We start from the raw sequence: 6,924 nt of genomic DNA, 5'->3' as shown, positions 1-6,924 counted from the left end.
AACGAAACTTTTCTCGAAGTAACAGTGCATCTGCTTAATTCTAGTAAAGAAGAGAATTAATTAGTGAAATGGATTACCAAAGGATAAATTGATTCACCTGATTTGATTGCTAAATATTGGCTCTTTTGTTGCAATCTTTACTTAGTTTTTTATGGGTAATTTTGTAATTCAACTTTAACTTAAAGTGTTCCTATTTATAATATAGTACTTTCTCCGTTTCAATTTATGTGAACTTGTTTGATTGAGCACGGAATTTAAGAAAAAATGAAGAATTTTTAAACTTGTGGTCGTAAACAAGTCAAAAAAAGTCTAGAGTATTTATGTGGTTATAAAAGCTTATCATTAAGGTTAGAATTGAAAGTTTAAGCTAAATTGTTTCCAAATTTTAAAAAGAGTATATCTTTTTGAACGAATCAAGAAGAAATAGCTTCGATACTGTGCTGCAACACAGGGAGTATGATTTAATTGTCTATTTTCTTCAGCAACCTCTAATGGCGATCTAGCCTTTTCCGATCACTTCTTTTTGTGCTTTCTTTTTCCATCTCCATTGTTGTGTATTCCTCTGCTATGGCCACCAGCGAAATTGGTCGTCGGCCTTTCCCTGAAGATTTAGACGGAGAAATTCTACTCAGGCTGCCCCTGAAGTCGTCGTTGCGATTCAAATGCGTGTGCAATAACTGGTATGTTCTTATCAACAGCCGCACTTTTATTAGAAAACATTGAATTTGTAGCAAGAATAAGCCTTCCCAATACCCGATTTATGATTATGCTGCACGCGATGATACTCCTCCCGTCGCTTTGATTTCGGCTGATGGTGTTTGTACATTGACACCCCCTTTACATGAAAATCCTGAATATATCCATAGATATAATCCTGATTGTATCCGCAGTGGCGTTGTGGAATCCTGCGACCAGGGAAGCAAGACCCCTCCCTGCACCCAATGTCGAGTACACTCAATTTGGGCTCGGATTAGATCCCTGGACTAATGACTATAAGGTGGTTTACTATAATTTCCACGTTAGTGAGTATGAATATGCAGCTGTCTACTCTTATTCTACGGACTCATGTAGAATCGTTACACCTAAAATTAAATTTTGGAAAAACTATAATGACTGTTTAGAAGCCTATGGTAATGCTTATCTGAATGGAGCTTATTACTGGCTGATAAGGGAAGATTTTAACTGCAGCATTCTTTCATTTGATTTCAGCAATGAGGTGTTTGAAGAGATTGAAGGGCCAGACAATTTACTTTATGTGGATCTGATATTGCTTGATGACTACATTGCCCTCTTGACTGGTGACGCGGAATTTGTTCATGATATATGGCTAATGATCCAACCAGGGGTAATATCTAAGAATTGAATTTGCTAGAGAAGGGAAAATATGATTAATTATTCCTTAGTAGGAATGATGATCTTGGAGCTCTTGGATGCTCCACCACAGCCTTTTGTGTATGGATTTGGTGGGCAGGGAATAAAATTCCCAACATCTTATCAAGACAAAAGAAAATCAGACATGGCTAGCATTTTTTTGCAGTGCATGATACATAAACAACATCCACTTGGTTAAAGCCCAGAATTTTAGACAAGACACTCGTTATTTCTCCCTTTCTGTAACCTTTATCATTTGACGCACCGGTTCCTGCACCACTCAGTTTGTTAACAATCACATTGCTCGCAATCTTGGTGTTTGTTGCATACTTCAGTACTGCAGCCCAGAATTGTTTATTATTTGGCTAGAGCAACAACCATGATGCCTTCATTCATGTGTCCACAGTATATCATCCGCTAATCAGACAATACCAACATTTGTGAAGAGCGGCCCCTAACTGTTTCTCTGTTCTCCACTGTAAGTACATTGAAAAATAAGCATATGTAAAGATTACTACAAGAATATATGTGTATATATATATGAAGATTTTTGAATTTTATACATGTTAAAAATATATATACTAGTACTAATCATCAAAAAAACAGCATTGCATAATTTGTTGGTAACTTGCATTGCAGTGCTTTTTAGTTTCACTGCTTCCCCCCCCCCCCCCCCCCCAAAAAAAAACCCCCCAAGTAATTTCTCAATCGACCACCTATTATAATATGCAGATTGTATTACAATGGGCACCCACATTCTGTGGGAGGAATAACTACAAAAATCCTGTTCAGTTAAGTTTCACCATGCATGGCCTTTGGCCTGCAAACAGTACCGGATATACTCTAAAATGTGATCTACCTCAACACGAGACTAACGTGATCAGTATGTTCTTAAAAATACTTATTAGCATAGTTTCTGTTTTTTTTTTTAAAATTATTAGTAGTATATTTTTAACATAGAATTCAAAAATCTTCATCTATTCTTGTACTAATTGATATATATGCTTAATTTTACATGTACTTACAGTGGATAACGGCCAAATAGTTAGGAGCAGCTCTTAACAAATGCTTGGTATATCCTGATCCACGGTCGTTCCGATGACATACTGTGGACACGTGAAAGGAGGTATTACGGCTATTGCTCTAGCCAAAAAATAAAAGATATTGACTACTTCTGGGCTGCAACACTGAAGTATGCAACAAATACCAAGAATGCGGGCAATGTGATTGTTAACAAACTGAGTAGTGCAGGAACCGGTGCGTCATATGATAAAGGTTACAGAAAGAGAGCAATAACGAGTGTCTTGTCTAAAATTCTGGACTTTAACCAAGTGGATATTGTTTATATATCATGCACTGCAAAAAATGCTAGCCCTGTCTGATTTTCTTTTGTCTTGATAAGATGTTGGGGAATTTCATTCCCTGCCCACCAAATCCATATACAAAAGGCTGTGGTGGAGCATCCAAGAGCTACAAGATCATCATCCCTACTAAGGTATAATTAATCATATTTTTCATTCTCTAGCAAATTCGATTCTTATATATTACTTATTTATGTTGTTTTCTTGGTCTATTTTTTGTAGGTCATCTATATACATTTGTATCTATACCCGTTTTTTATGTCACGTTTTAACTTATGTCCGCTTTACAAAAACAATTGCAAGCATACCCGCTTTTTCGCATAACTTCAGCATACGGGGCTGAAGTAGCAAAGGCAGTCATGCAAAACTTCAGCATTCTAGTAGTCGGGCCTGAAGTTCAGCTCTAGAGCTGAAGTTTTTGTTTTGTAACTGGTGAACGTCAGCTCTAGAGCTGAAGTTTTTGTTTTGTAACTCGCGAACTTCAGCTCTAGAGCTGAAGTTTTTGTTTTTGTGTTTTTGTTTTGTAACTGGCGAACTTCAGCTCTAGAGCTGAAGTTTTTGTTTGTAACTGACGAACTTCAGCTCTAGAGCTAAAGTTTTTGTTTTGTAACTGGTGAAGTTTTTGTTTTGTAACTGGGGTTTTTGTTCTATATTTGATTAACTTCAGCATGTTGTAGGCCTCTTCGGCTTATTAGTCTCTGCAACCTTGCTCTTCTCAACCTTGGATTAACTTCAACATGTTGTAGGGTTTGTTTCTTGCTACAGAAAGCTACTTTGGTATACTCATTATTTAGTTTCTAAGCTTCAAGAATCCACTAATACAACAACAAAAAATATTATAGTGTGTTGAAGTCTAAACACAAAAATGCATTATGTGAAGCACTTGAGAAGATCAAATCAGGTACGTACAATATGAGTATTTAATTTGGTACAATGAAAACTATTTTCTCGTTTCACCAGCAAAAAAGCAATATGCAACATGGCGAGGAGGAAGCATAGACAGAGTCAAGAAAGAGAAGAGGAACTGTAATCCATACAAACAAGTACATAGCCAATCATTAACATTAACTACATTGCTAATCTTCAGAAAGAAGAAGAAGAAGAAAATGAAGGAGGAGAAGGAGGAGGAGAAAGGGGGCTGAAGTTATTTAAAAAGTGGGTACACGTTAAAAATTTTGAAAAAAATGGGTATAGGTTAAATGGGGGCGACCAAGTAGGGCGCCCCATGCAATTTTTACTGCTGCTACAAGGAAAGCATCTGAATGGGAGGGTCTAGCTAATAGGGATGGCAATGGTGCGGGGCGGGTGCGAGGTGGGGCAGGTTAAAACAAATTTTAAAATTTTTAAAGTGGGGCGGGTTGCGGGTTTAATGCGGAACAACTTTGAATTTTATCTTAATATTTCTTAGTTACATGATTGTCAAGTCTTTTTTGGTGAAAGAAATTTTTTATTCATCATCACCATCACCAGGAAAAAAACTTACAAAACCAGAACAAAATCGTTAGCTAACTCCTAGGTAGTAGCTACAAGAATCTTTAAATCTATTTTTCTAATTTATTCTATAAACCTACTACAAGTTCTGTATCCATCCTATTTCTTACAGTGACATATTCACCAAAATGATATTACATAAGTCAAGATATCGTATTAGTAATAGGAAATGATAAAGGAAAAAGAAAGAAAAAATTAAGTGGGGCGGGGCGGGTTGAAATTTTTGTGGATTTTGCCAAATTTTCGTCTCGCACCCGCCCCGCCCCATTGCCATCCCTACTAGCTGAAGAAGAACTTAGTTCCTTAATTACTAGGAGCTGGAAAAATAAAGAAATACTACTTGTTGTATAGGCTTAATTTCTCTGCTTTTAATCTTCTATACTAAGGTGTGGAAGAATATATACCTATAAATATTCTGATTATAGTGGAAACTCCTTACACCCTATCTAATGACTTTCTTTTCTATTTATTTTGTTGTGTTGTCTCTGCTAAAGGACTAGCAAGTGCATTTGCTCAGAAGGACTTCAGTACGTAATTAAGTTGTTCCACAGCAAGTAATTGAGTAGGATTTTGGGCATCTATACGGTACAGAATGCTGGTGCCTATATATAGTATGTTAGAAATATATTGTATTTCATATTACAAACGAGTGATTAAAAATATTAAGTGGAAGAGAGCCGTAGTACGTTATAAATATGCGTGGTGATTAGCTTAATTGAATTTCATTATGATATTATTCGTCACATTTATTTTATGTAACATATTTCGCATGTTTCGTATTACAAAAAATGAATGATTAATTCTTTTATAATTAAGTGGAAGAGAGCTGTAGTACTTATTGTTTCTATAATATTGGAAACCTATTATAGAGTGGACGAAAGTCTAAGCCTTTTTTAGCAAGTTGGCTTTTAACTAAGATTAGAAAGAAAAAAAAAAAGTTAGTACTTTGGTAGTGGAATGTACAAGCATCCCAAAATATTGTGGGACCAGAAAAGCATTAAAACCCTAGTAATATTGTCAAAATAATACGGGCTAGTCAGTTTTTGGACTGTTTATTAAAAAATAGCCAGCGTTTATAAAGTAATTGAAAAATAACTACTATTTTGCTACAACAGGGACCGGTCCAGCATAATATACTGGAGATCGGTGCATCTGTGTATGAACTTCCAGCATATTATGCTGGAACTCAAACACGTAGAAAGTTCCAGCATAATATACTAGAGATTGGAGCACTTATGTATGAACTTCCAGCATATTATACTGGATCGGTATATTATACTGGTACTCCAGTATATTATGCTGGAGTTCCAGTATACTTATGCTGGAACTCCATTATAATATGCTGGAGTTCTAATATACTTATGCTGGAACTCCATTATAATATGCTGAAATATTTTTCGGATTTTGAACAGTGTTTTCGTTCAGATTTATTGTCACGACCCGGATCTCCCACCCTCGGGAGTCGTGATAGACCATACTAATAAAAGCTAGGCAAGCCAACCATTTGAATTATTTACCTTTTTCCATTTTAGTCCTTTTACAATTAATAACCAACAATTGATAAACAACGGAAATCTAATAAGTTGAAGACTGAAATGTAATAATTCAAGAAAAATGCCAAAACCAATCCATACAATAACTACCCAAGACTAGTATCACAACTTCACAGACGGTCTAGGAATACTACAAACAAGGTCCGAAAAATAAATACAATACTGTTTCTGAAATAGATAAAAGAAACAGACAAAGAAGATAGGAGAAGACACCAAGGCCTGCGGACGCCTGCAGGACTACCTCGGAATCTCCGACTGGACTGAAGGCAGCCACCCAAAGCTACGGTCCGAAAGATGTTGCTCCGGGATCTGCACACAGTGCAGATTGTAGTATCAGCACAACCGACCCCATGTGTTGGTAAGCGCCTAGCCTAACCTCGGCGAAGTAGTGACGAGGCTAGGACATGACTACCAACTAAGCCTGTGCAGTTAAAGCATATATATATAGCAAGTAATGATAAAGAAAAATAGCAGTTAAAGATGGGAAAGGGATATGCTGTGGGGAAATATTATTTAACAACGAAAATTCAGGAGAAAGGCATAAAGAATGGTATAAAATTTCACAGCAGAAAGAATAAGGAAACAGTAACAAATCAATATCCACGTTTATCCTGCATTGTTGCGGCACTCAACCCGACCCCAAATCATAAAACACTGTTGCAGCGTGCAACCCGATCCATATCATATATATTATTGCGGCGTGCAACCCGATCCGAATATAATATTGTTGCGGCGTGCAACCCGATCCAAATATATAATATTGTTGCGCCGTGCAATCAGATCCAAATATATAATATTGTTGCGGCGTGCAACCCGATCCAAAATATATAATTTTTCAACACAAATCTCAAAGAGTCCCGACAAGGGAACAATAAGGGAACAACAATATCTCGACAAAGGAATCGATAATAAGAAGTAAATTCGTCCCGACAAGGGAATCAACTATAACCAAACTTGTTCCAACATTTAACTTCACAAATGAAACCTCAACTACTGCCAATACTCAACCATAAACAATTTCCACGAGAATAATCATAATTCTTGCCCAACACCGAGAATCAACAATTTAGGCATTTGTAGTACTTATTAAGAACACAACGATTTCAATTTAAGACTCACGGGCATGCTTGACATCGACATATAAATAC

At 36.5% G+C, this 6,924-nt stretch overlaps 1 long non-coding RNA gene across 4 annotated transcripts; it reads left to right on the top strand.

Annotated features, from left to right (window-relative positions):
* The first annotated feature begins 407 nt into the window (after window positions 1-407).
* On the top strand, window positions 408-3,521 carry LOC138882235 (uncharacterized). Of its 4 annotated transcripts, none has more exons than XR_011403704.1 (4): window positions 408-680; window positions 1,210-1,849; window positions 2,104-2,254; window positions 2,399-3,521. It is a non-coding gene; the product is annotated as an uncharacterized lncRNA (long non-coding RNA). The 4 variants fall into 4 exon arrangements; XR_011403705.1 differs by having other exon boundaries at window positions 2,104-2,866; window positions 2,955-3,521; XR_011403703.1 differs by lacking the exon at window positions 2,104-2,254.
* The last annotated feature ends 3,403 nt before the right edge of the window (window positions 3,522-6,924 follow it).

This window comes from Nicotiana sylvestris, chromosome 11 (assembly GCF_000393655.2).
Source record: "Nicotiana sylvestris chromosome 11, ASM39365v2, whole genome shotgun sequence".
Classification (NCBI taxonomy): Eukaryota; Viridiplantae; Streptophyta; class Magnoliopsida; order Solanales; family Solanaceae; genus Nicotiana; species Nicotiana sylvestris.
This window is presented reverse-complemented; position numbering and strand designations above follow the sequence as displayed.